The sequence below is a fragment of the Rattus norvegicus genome, chromosome Y, assembly GCF_021556685.1.
Source record: "Rattus norvegicus strain SHRSP/BbbUtx chromosome Y, alternate assembly SHRSP_T2T, whole genome shotgun sequence".
NCBI lineage: Eukaryota > Metazoa > Chordata > Mammalia > Rodentia > Muridae > Rattus > Rattus norvegicus.
In genome coordinates, this window is record NC_141555.1 from 39761900 (window position 1) to 39774913 (window position 13014).

At 36.3% G+C, this 13014-nt stretch overlaps 1 long non-coding RNA gene across 1 annotated transcript; it reads left to right on the plus strand.

The window, feature by feature from the left end:
• The first annotated feature begins 5349 nt into the window (after positions 1–5349).
• Positions 5350–12390, plus strand: LOC147998017 (uncharacterized). The gene is made up of 3 exons (XR_015647440.1): positions 5350–5468; positions 6601–6731; positions 12199–12390. It is a non-coding gene; the product is annotated as an uncharacterized LOC147998017 (long non-coding RNA).
• The last annotated feature ends 624 nt before the right edge of the window (positions 12391–13014 follow it).

Here is a 13014-nt window from a genome sequence, read left to right on the forward strand (position 1 = left end):
TATGCTCTTTCCTGTTTCTTTTCGCAAGAACTCAGATCTATAAGTTTTTATTTTTAGCTCTGCTTTCATTTTGTCACATACGTTTGGGAATGTTGTGTCTTCATTTTCATTAAGTTCTAAGAAGTCTTTAATTTCTATCCTTATTTCTTCCTTGACCAGTTTGTCATGGAGTAAAGCATTTTTCAACTTCCATGTATACGTGAGCATTCTGACATTATTGTTATTGTTGAAGAAAAGTCTTAGTGTGTGGTGATCTTATAGAATGCATGGGATTATTTCTATCTTCCTGTATCAGTTGAGGTCTGCTGAGGGACCGATTGTGTGGTCAATTTTGAAGAAGGTTCCCTGACGTTATGAGAAGAATGTATATCCTTATATTTTAGGATGGAATGTTCTATAATTACCTGTTAAATCCATTTGGTTCATAACTTCTATTATGTTCTCTACATCTCTGTTTAATTTCTGTTTCCAAGATCTCTCCAGTGATGAGGATGGGGTGTTGAAATATCCTACTATTATCATGTCAGGTGCAATGTGTGCTTTTAGCTTTAGTAAGTTTTCTTTTATGAAACCTCAGGATTTCTCGTGAGTCATTTTTATTGCACAAATCCAAATGTAAATACAACATTCTAGTTCTTGAGTTAATATTCTGGAAATTTACCTGGGAGATGAAAGGCCTCACTCTCTAACTAGAGAGCTAACTATACAAATACAGAAATTACTAATGAAAAGTAAGTTGCTTTAAAAATATTTCATATTAAAAATATAGTCATTCTCTGTGTTCGCTGTGGGAAGGCTGTTTATTTGTTTTTGTTTTCTGTTTCTTTTATTTTAATATGGACAAATATTTACACTACATTAAAATAAGTGTGGAATGCATAACAATAGAATCCTATGCATTCCAGCATTTTTTTTCTACAAGAACAGAGTCCACTGAATGGTCAAGTATGTTCAACAGCACTCTCGCTTCATAACTGTCAGAGCTTTAAGTCTACCCTATGTTCTCTACACTTAGATTTTTATAACTTTTGTATGAATGGGTCAGATCAATCTAATAGATCTAATAAAGTATTATACCTGACTATGTCCCCTGCCCCCACAAGAAAATCGTGTATTGTTTTTCTTTTTTTGTTGTTTTTGTTGTTTTGGAGAGCCGTGTTTTTTCATTAACCCAAATAGAAAATTAATCTAGTGATCAATTATTGAACAGAAACGAAAATTATGTATTGTGGTGAGAAATTCCCCAAAATAGCGTGTACCCAAATGTAAATCTAAAATGTTTGTGGCTAGACATGCACACAAGCTCATGACCCATGTAGCTGACAAGCATTCCACACCTGATCAACTTAAGTGATTTGGGAAATTAACTTATTCATACAGAAGTAAACTCATGGGGAATGCTTTTTTTCTTAGCCGTGTTTATAAGTGATCAAATGGTGAAGCAGGATGTAAACAAATACTGTTATCCTTCATTGTTGCTTATACTAACATTTTAATTCATGTACAACCTCTACGTGCTTTTTTCTATTGTGTTTTCTGTGTCTCTGTCTCTGCATGAATATATAGGCATACAAGTGTGTGTGTGAGTGTGTATATGTGTGTGTGTGTGTGTGTCTTATATGGTATTTATAAACATAGATAACATGTTTATTTATCTAAAATTTGGAAATACTGAAGATCACATTTGATTTGTGGATTAACCATGTGCTGATCTACTCACATACCTCTGACATTTCATTATATCAAGTGAATAGAGAGAGAACCTAAGAGGCTGGTGATATCTCCTACTCTACACTTGTCAGGAAAAAGTGGTATATTTTTTGTCAAGAAAACCCAAACATCAGCAAAGACATATACACTCCACAAAACAGGAAAGGGCATCTCATTTGAAGGGAAAAGTTATCAGAGTGTGAGAAAAATGAGTTTGCCACATTCCAATATTTGAGGGACATGAGACTGAACTTCAGAAGATATAATGGGAAGGGACAGGCAGAATCCCCAAGGAACCAAAGTACGCTTAGCACTGGAGTTCCTCATTACATGAGAGCTCAGATATTGGTAAGGATGGTAAACATAATGATAAGAACTTTGCAGTCCATACTCAGTCTCAATATAAGGCAACAATGTGAACAAGATGAAAAGTAGTCACCACCACAGTGCTAACAGCTACTTTAGCAGTGACATTGTGAGAAACAGAGTGTAACTATAGAGAGAAGAAAAGGTAGATATTTGAAAACAGACTAGGCTCTGCTGGAAATGAACAATTTTCCATGAAAGTAACCAAGCAATCACACCACAGGTGCCATATGCAAAAATGAGCAAAGAGGGATAAACTGTATAAATACTATGTGTACCGAAATACAGGTAGTTTGTTGGAATTCTATGATGTTGAGATTAAAGAATAGGAAGGAATTTCTATCAAGTCAGGCACCATATCCTGTTCTTAGAATACTCACATTCAAGAGACTGAGACAGAGAAATTAGGAATTTCAGGTTATCCCGGACTACATATCAAGACAATACATCTTTTATTCTTTTTTTTCTTTATTTAAATCAAAAGTCTGGTTGATAGAATATCACGAAAAATATTAAGAAAATAGAAATTTAACGCCTATGCAGTGATACTCCTGCTAAAAAACATGTTCTATAAAGAGACGTTAATTATTAAGTTACAAATACCATCTGTCATATTGTAGGTTGTGGCACGAAGGGGTATGGTGTTGTTTGGTTGATCATTCTTCACTTCCATGTCTCACTTTACACATCTTAAAAAGCTTCTCTGATGACCTCCTTACTGTGTAGATATCAATATGTGCCTTGCCTTTAATTATATGTATTAAAACCAGTTATCATTTATTTATCAAATGATTATTTGATTTTGCATTATCTTCAAAAATAATGGGTCTTGAGGAATTTATACCTTTATTGTGTGGGTTTGAATATTCATAATAGCAATCAGAGAATAATCGGGGCCCAACACACACACATGGTGGTTGGAGAGACTATACCTGTGGCAATACGAAAGCATAGAAATAAGTAGGTTGATCTATTTTTCTGCATAACATTTATAACTAGTTACTGATTAGAATGGGGAAAAAGTTGAGATACAGTCAAGGTTTTGTTTTCCTTAATTTCAATGATTGCTTATAGAGCATGTGAAACTGAACTCACCCATGGGAAAATTTCTGCCTGAACAGCATTAGTGCAAAGACTACAAGTTTGCACCAGCTTTGTAAATATTTGGACACTTGACTCAATGCTTAACACACTTTGGAAAATCTCCTGGTGTTAAGAGAGAAAGTATTAGATATGAAAATCTGTGAGAATAAATCACTTCTAAGCTTTGATTTTTGTGACTACAGAGAAAGACTTTGACTCTGATGTAACTAAGTGTCTAAAAGTATTAAAAAATCAATATCTCTTATCTGCAAGAATCCTTCTAATGGCTTAATGCTCTGTCTTCCAGGAGATGAGTGTTAATTGTGTCAATTGCTCTTTGTGGCAGGAAAAGGACTTGTCTGTCAAATGCTTTTCAATCGCCAAGAAGTTTGAGGTACCTGGAGAATGCTTCCTCCTGTCAACCCTCATCCTGCTCTCATTGCCTTTGTTATCTGCACTAGTCCATCTCTACACACCCCCATGTACATTTTTCTGATGAACTTATGTATCCTGAAAATTGGTTACACTAGTTCTGTCATACCCAATATATGGAGAGCCTTGAAAGTGAGATCTGAGGAATCTCTCAGGAGGGATGTGCCACACAGACGTTTTTCTACACACTTTTTGTATAATTGAGTGCTGCCTATTGCCAGCCATGGCCTTTGTCCACTGTATGGCCCTGCTTCATTCTGCAGCCCAAATGAGTAGTGAGGTATGTTCCCACAAGGCAATTGTTTCATGGGGAATAGGTTGCCTTGTAGGGTTGGGAAAAAACTACTTGAGATCCAAATCTAACCACCCACAGGGAGTTGAAAAATTATTGGTCATCTTCCATACCACAGTGATATCCATGCTGAACCCATCATCTTTGCTTAAAGTACGAAGAAGTCAAGACAGGACTGAAAAGAACTCTGGGTGTGAAGAAAGTTCTGATAATAAATAGGTAATAAAGGATCCCAAAGTGCTCTTTCAAAAAGGTGCAAAGTCTGTGAAAGAAAGAAAAAAAATAATAACTGTGCTTTTTCTTGCTGTCTTGAAACAAACTTTAAGAAACATACATTTTTTTAAAGTGTTCTCTTTATTCACCACCATGCTTAATTGCAAACAATTGTAAAGTATGCTTGCTACTAAATTACTTTAGTAGATTAATCCTGTACTTAAGTGGTTTCCTCTGGACAGAGTTTAAACCACATGTTAATGTCTCAGGGTCTTGAAAATTCTCTGTATCCATTATTAGCTATTTGGAAATCTTTCAGAAATTGTTTGTACATGATCTCAGCTCGTTATGATACAATTCCATATTCCTCAGTACATGTAAATTCTTTGCATTGGACTGGAACTGCTAATTAGTTCTCAGGAGAGTGAATTGTTAACCTCTGCTTTGTGTACCATTTGATCAGTCCATACTTCAGTTTTGTTCACCCAGTGTCTATTATTTTGGAACAGGAGTAGTCTTTCCTCCACTTTTTGATTTCTAAAAGGGCTGTGGAAAAGAATTTCAGCCAGGTGATTCTCAACATCAATATCATAGTTTCAGATAAACACACACACACGTACACACACACACACACACACACACACACGCACACACACACATACACACATGCACTTACACACACACATACAAATATGCATTCACATACAGGAACTGAAGTGGGTTTACAAGTGACCGAATACAAATATAAAAGTCAGCTAGAGTTATATAATTAGATTCAGGTTGCTATTCAACAGTAAAATAAAATAATATAAAATTAGAATCTTGAATCTTTATGAGTATAATGAAACAAAAATAAAATTCCATTTAAGTGTGCTGAAAATATTGAAGACATCGACAAATTACCATGACACCAAAACTACAGTATTGTTTTAGGCATGAGTCACCCATACAGAAAGACAGTAATTATATTCTCCTCAGACTCATTGTTCTGAGTCTACTTACATGGAGTAAGGACCATTCAGGTCAAAATGTTGGTAAAAAAATGACGAGATGTTGAAAGCAATGCATAAAGTATTGAAGAGACACACAGTCTTTCCATAGGCATTAAGTAATTCTCTTTTAACTTCTATTACTTTAAAAGGAAATACAAAAGAAAATACATTAAAATATTTTAAATATGAAAGGAAAATAATTTAAAATAATTTCATTGCTCTATATTTGGTTCTTGTTAAGATGACAGATATCCTCCTAATGCTTAACTGCGATAAGCGAAGCAAGAAACACTTTGTGGTATCTGTGTAAAGTACATATAATCTCAACCTAAAAGAGGAAAACTACTGGGCAAATCCAAATTCAGAGACATTCTTGCAAGGTAAGTAGTTATCTTCAAAGGTGTGGTCACAGAAGATAAAAAAAATAATGAATTATCACAAAACTGAATGACTTAAGATATGTAATAAGTAAATGTTAACTGGATTTCTGGATTGGATATGGGCATAGAAAGTGTACAGTTCTAGAAACATTGTTGTTATGATTTGGTAAACCTACTGTGTTACTTGTAACAATTTTTTTTCAATTTTCTGATTTTTGAGAATTAGTCATTAGATTGCTTAAAGTATAAAAATTCAGGAATTAGGACACGACATAAAACCATACTGTTTCCTAGCAATTAAATCGGTTTTTCCTGTATAGTTTGAATTCTTCTTTATTTTTTGTATTTATTTATTTTTTTAATTTATTTATGTCTCAAATGCTGTCCTCCTTCCTGTTTTCCCCCCAGAGTCCCTTAAAACAAACAGCATCCCTTTCCGATTACTTCTTTCAAAAAGACAAAGCAACACTAGTTAAAAGTCATGTTTAGTCCCTTGATAGCTGTTCCTTTGGCCACACATTTGAAAATCTATATCATTGATAGTGCAGACATTAGGAAATATCTTCAAAAATGATCTTCAAAAATTAAATATTCTCCAGTAATCAGCTATCAGCTATCAGCTTGACAAAAGTGGAAGAATCCATGAACAAAAATATCCTTGTAATGTACGTAGAGAAAATTGATCAGACAAGAAGGAAAACATGTAGCAACCTTCCTGGATTCAACACAATAGAGCCTACGTTCCTGTAGTGTATTCTTCATGAGTTTATAGAGTTTATGGGCTAATACCTGGAAAAGAACTCCTACAAAAACCAGCAGCAAATTAACCACAAACTGCAATATTTATACAAGCCAAAGAAATATGTGTAAAGTATTATTTTCAGCTCTATATGAGAATATTAATATTTTTTAATTCGTATATTAATAAAATTTTAATTTCATTTCTGCAAATTTTTATTGCAATTTTTTAAATAAATAGATTTTATGTGACTTATGTGATCATTACCTTTTAGTGGTTTTGATTGCACTATAGAACAATAAAGTGTTTATTTGACTGTGATCATTACTATGAATATTCACGAAAATCAAATTATGTCAAGCAGGAACTGCTCTTCTGTTTTTATACTTTTAGTTGTACATATGCTTGTTCACATGTGCAACACATGCATGCCTACTGTCCAGGAGGTTGAAGAAGGTGTGAGGTTCCGTGATGCTGAAATTACAGCCACTTGTGAGCTGTCAACGGGTTCTCTGGAAGAACAGGTAATGCTATTAATCACCGAATCATTCATTCATCTGCAGCAAACACCATTTTTTGTAAATATAGTGACTAAATTGTCCTGTCTTCTGCATAGACTACTGTTTTCTCAAATGTGATAATTTAATATTAAACATACACCCACCTGTTCTTAACTTCATATATATATATATATGCATATATATATATGTATATATATGTATATATGTATTTGTATATATGTATATATATATATCATACACACACAAATACATACACAGCTACACACACTCACACTCACACACACACACACACACTGCTCTTACATTCGAGTTTACTTACTTACTTACTTACACACACACACCTGCTTCTTACCTTCAAGTAGACTTAGTTATTTTCAGTTATTTGTTTATTTATTCACTTTACATGCTGCACACTGCCCCCTCCAGTTCACCCCTCTCACAATCCTTCTCCCAGCCTTTTCTCCTCTGAGCAGGAGGGGAACCCTCGGGTATCTCCTCACCTTGCATATCTAGTCTCTGTGATCACACCATCTGCTAGTGAGGACAGACACAGCAGCCTAGATGAATGGGTTGAGGAGGTAGAGGTCATATCCAGAAAGAGGCAGAGAGCTGGGGTAAAAGATGCCCATGAATCAATGGGTGTTTCCTTAGTTGAGACTCACAGCCTCAGTGATATGGACCTGAAGAAGCAATCTCCGGTAGCCAGAGAGCAACCCAAATGGAGTGATAAAGACACCTACTTTTGACCCAAAATTTATTCTGACCACAAGAAATGAAGGCGCCGTGCATAGAACAGAGAGTTAGGAAATATCAACCAATGGTTAGTGCAGATCGAGACCCATCCCATGGATGAGCACCAATCCCTGACACTATTACTGACACTCTGTTATGCTTGGAGAAAGGAGTCTAACATGGCTTCCCTCTGAGACACTCCACTAAGCTGCTGACTCAGACAGAAGCAGACATCCATTAGCCATACCAGGGGTGGTGCTTGGGGACACAGATGGAAGAACAGAATGAAAAGGATTATGGCCTCTAAGGATATAGGCATTCCACAGGCTTTGTCTTCATGTGGGTACCGAACAACTAGAATTGGGTTTCCCCAAAACATGTTGTATGTAGATGGGACATCTGTTTCTTTAAAATTCATTCATTTATTTACTCACTTTACATCCCAAGATCGGTGCTCCATCTTCAAGGTACGCCAACACCCATTGTCAGGGGAACCCATAAAAAGACAAAGCTATATATTTCCTACCTATGTCCTGGTGGCTCAGGCTCAGTCCATATTCACTCTCTGGTTAGTGGTTCAGTCTTTGACAAACCCCAAGAGTCCCCATGAGTTGATTCTATTGGTCTTTCTGTGAAGTCCCTCATATTATCTGGGCCTCGATTCTTCACCTGTTTTTTTAAAGACTCCCCAAGCTCCAGCTAATGTTTGGTGGTGAATCTTTACACTTGTTTCTCTCAGCTATAGGGTGGAGTCACAGAGAGGAAAGTTATACTAGGAATCTGTCTGCAAGCATGATAGAATATCTTTAATGTATCAGAGATAGGTGATTGCTCACGCGGTAGGTCTCAATCTGTAATAACCATTGGTTGGAAATTTCTTCCATGTCTACTGTTTCTGTCTTTGTCTCTGAAGATCTTGTAGGCTGTGTTCACTTTTGATTGAAGGTTTAATGGGTGGGTTTTTTTCCTTGTCACATCACTGTGAGTCATTCCTGGCTACAGAATTGGCAAATTAAGGATCTGTACCCTCATTGCTACAGTCACCCCAATAGACATCCTGGGGACTCGCCTTTCCCAGTTCTCTGGATCTTCCTTGAGATGTGCACCCCACACTTGTGGTTTCCATTCTCTTTTCCCTGCTTTCCCTATAATTCCTCCAAAGCCCACTCCCTTCCCTACCTCCCCTCCCATTCAGTTTCCTCCCTCCCTCCATCCTCCTCAATATTTATTATGCTAAATGCATTTTAAAGTCAATATTTAGGAAAAAACACTGAAAAGTGTAGGAAGTATCCCACTCACATGTTGCTAACAGTGGACTGTGCTAGTGGAAATTTGTCTCTACAACCTCTCAGTACTAGAAGTCGTCTTAGGCTTCCTATGTGTATAGATATTTGGTCTTTCTCAGATTTCTGGCGCGTTTGGAGACTGATTATAGTCTCATTGCTTATCAGGCCGTATAAATCTGGATATAGATATTTTTTGGATAGTTATCAGATAGTATACAAGCTAGCCAAGACATAATATAGATTTTAAGCCTTTCTCAAGCTGAAATGAAGAACTAAATATTATTTCTAACTGATATAGTAACAGACTGGGTGTTGAATATATCAAATGCTTTATAAATTGTTGAATGGTAATAATCTTACTCAATTGATATATAAATGAAAAGTCTGTTTAACTGGACAAAAAGGGGGAAACATTGTTTACACTGAAGTTATCTGTATTTTGATGCTAATCCACTGCTCTAAGGACAGCTGCCTTGTCCTGTACTCAGAACTCAGGTGAATTCTGCAAAACCACTTTACCATTAAATTTGTGAAGTACAGGTGAGGGGCAGGTCCAGTATAGAAGGAGGCCTATCATTGGAGGAAGGAAGGATGGGCAGGAAAGAAGTTTGAAGGAAGTAGAAGAGACTAGAGGAAAAAGGAGAGACAGAAAGAGGAGAGGTGAGAAGCCATGGCAGGTGAAGTTAAGATTCTGCTCTGTGTATTTACTTGTTGTTATTAATGTTCCAAAGGTATGGATGGTACCAGGCTTGGTATGCTTAAGTGGGCTATTATATCTTATCAATTGGGTCAAAGATTATTTTGTTGTGTGTTCTTTTATGTGAGGATTTGAGTGTAAGAATGTGTGTGGCAGTAAGAGACACTGGGCAGATGAGGAGTAGGGTGGATTCAACCAAGATATCTAGCAGAGGCTTGGGAAACTACAGTGACAGTGTTAGCGGGGTAAAAGACTACTTTTATTTTTATATTTTTGCAACAGCACATTCACTTCTGTATTTGACATGCTCTAGGTGTGTCCCAAGGAAAGATCTACATCTGGTTCCAGACAGAATGTGCTTCTTAGGTTTATCAATCTTATCTAGTTTTGGTGGCTGATTTTATATATATATTTAACATGGATTCTGAGCAGCTACGTCAAGAATGTAGAATCCACAAATGCCAATGCCAAATAGAATCGCTCCTGTTTTTTGAGCCTATTAAATTTGAAGTTTCACTGGACCTCAAGTTCTTCCCTCCCTGTCAATCCTCCTTTATCTTATCTTTGGCCATAAGAAAGAATCATTTTAAAACATCCAAAATGCTGAAATATCACCCTTTGGAACACAGGAAGGTAGATATTACAGAAATGATATCTAATGGGACTACAGAAACATTTTCAATTGTCCCTGCTCTCCTTTTATTTACTCAGGCAGCTATGTATATGCATAAAATAAAAATTTGATAGTTTATCATTTTAAGTAGATACACAATATTTACACTTGCAAATTCACTTTATAGCTTGGCCACCTCTGTTGCCAAAATCATTGCAAAAATCTAGAATTGGTAAACAGAATGTTTGAATACACATACAGGAATACCTATAAAGTCCCCTAACAAGGAATGAACAATTAGAAAATGAAATACAAAATTCACTCAGTTAAATGCCTGTAGAGAAAAAAAATGGCCTTTGAGAAAGAGGGAAAATCTAGAAAATTGAACAGTTTGTAACAGGAATGGACCCGGTAATAGAGTTATTATCCAGATGAATCTCCTACAACCCATGTTCCTAGATCTTTTCTACCTAATACAAGCCCCTAACGGACTTGGTCCATTAAGAGCCTGTAACCACTGATGAAGAAAAGAGAAGTTTCCAGCTGTAGAGAGATATAGTACAAAGGTTACCACTGTGTCACAGGAGACTCTCCTGGAATAGGCACCCTTGAATCTGGTCAATATAAGGAAAGCAGGTAGGCCATGGCAGTTCTCAGTGACATCATCATTTGGCCCTCCCTGAAAAATTTATTGTACCCTGGAGAGCAGTAGCTTTTGTGATGTCACAAGGAACTGCATCACAGATATTCCTGCAGTACACCTAGGGAATACTAAATGGCCACTATTTCAGTACAAACAGTCATTTGGGAGGGAGAACAAAGAGTATGTACATAACAGAAATGAGTAGAAGAATGTTGGCCTTCTGTTTAGTTTAAAAAAATGAAATATGTGGTACATGGGAAAGCACAGTGAGTGCTGTGTAGGGGTTGTGAGGGTTCACTGAACACATAGCCTTGATCTGAGCCTTCCATATATGGGATTCAGGAAGTGCGAACCTCTCAGTAGCATCTGGTTTTCCTTGCTTGTTATGGTTCCTGGGAATCAGAGATTTTTTATCATTAATTTTATTATTCCAAAAGTCAGGTGTTGGGACAGGTATAGTGTTTTTTTTTCTGAGAGCCCATGCCTTTTATTTTTTCCCCCAAAAGGAAAAAGACCTAAGGAGGAAGGGAAAGACAAGTATTGTATGCTCAGCTCAGAGTAATCTCCTCCAGCTTTGGATTCCTATAGTACAGTTTCTGTCTGACACTGACATCTGGGAGAGAGAAACGCTTCTATTTGAAACTTCATCACCTCATTCTTTCCACTAGTGTTATGCTGACTACCATTCCCTGACAGTGTCCCTCTAGATTTCTGAATCAATATGTCTGATTACCTTGCAGTTTTATTTACTTATATTTCTTTGATTTTTTTTAATTTTTAAGTTAATTTTAATACTTTTTGGATATTTCTATATCTACATTTTAAATGTTTTTTCCTCTCCCAGTATCCTCTCCATAAGAGACCTGAACGTTTCCCTTCCTTTACATTTAAACCCCCCTTACTGCCCCTCGACATTTCCTTGAACTGGGAGTCAAACCTAGGGAGAACCAAGGGCCTCTCCTTCCTTTGGTGTCCAACAATGCAATCCTCTGCTACATATGCAGTTGGACCCATAGGTCTGCCCATGTACAGTCTTTGAATACCTGTATAGTACCAGAATGTTCTTGTTCATTGTCATTGTTCTACTGATGGGGTAGAGCATCTTCAGCTCTAGTAAACCTTTCTCAAAATTTACCAAGAAGAGGTCCATTTACAAATCTCTGGTTTGCCACTGGCACTCACTTGTGTAAATAACATGCTCTAGCTGTGTCTCTCAGGAAATATATATAACCTGTCCCTGGAATCATGCACTTCTTAGCTTCATTAATCTTAATCATATCTAATTTTGGTGGTTGATCTATCTATCTATCTATCTATCTATCTATCTATCTATCTAGTTATCTATCTAGATATCTATCCTTGTCTCTGTCTCTGTCTCTGTCTCTCTCTCTACATATATATATATATATATATATATATATATATATATATATATATATTTGGTGACTTCTACATCTATGAAATTATGTGAAATTTTAATATGGATTCTGTGCTCCTAGGTGAAGAATGGAGTATCCACAAATGACAATACCAAATATACTCCCTCCTGTTCTTATGAGCCTATTGAGGTTGAGGTTTTACTGGAACTCAAGCCATTCTTCTCCCTTCTCATCATCCTGTATCTATTGTTTGGCTTGAAGAAAGTATCATTGTAAAACATCCAAAAGCCTGAAGTCTCACCCTTGGAACACAGGAAGGTAGATATTAAAGAAATAATATCTAATGTGACTACAGAACTGCATTCTATAGTCCATGCTGTCCTTTGATTCACTGATGTCAGGTAATTTCTGCATTAAATAAAAATTTGGGCGTTTATCATTTGAAGTAGGTACACAATATTTACACTATTAAATTTACTCTTTAGCTTGGCCAGCTTTGTTGCGAAAATCATTGCAAAAAACTAGATTTGGAAAACAGAATTATTGAGTACACATTCAGGAATATCTATAAAGTCCCCTATCAAGGAATTAACAATTAGAAAATTAAATACATAATCCACTCATTTTAATATCTGTAGGGAAACAATGCCCTTTGGGAAACAGATAGAACTTAGGAAATTGAACTGTTTGTCACAGGAATGGACCTGGTAATAAAATTATCCAGAAGGCTCTCCTACATCCCATGTTACTAGGTATTTTCTACACATGCCAAGACCCTGAATAACTTTGTCCATTCAGAGCAGGTAACCACTCATAAAGCAAAGGGAACTCTCTAGCATTAGAGAGATGTTCTGCATAAATGTTTCCACTGTGTCAAAGGAGACACTCCTGGAAAGGGCACCCTAGAATCTGGTCAATATTAAGAAAGATCTTTAG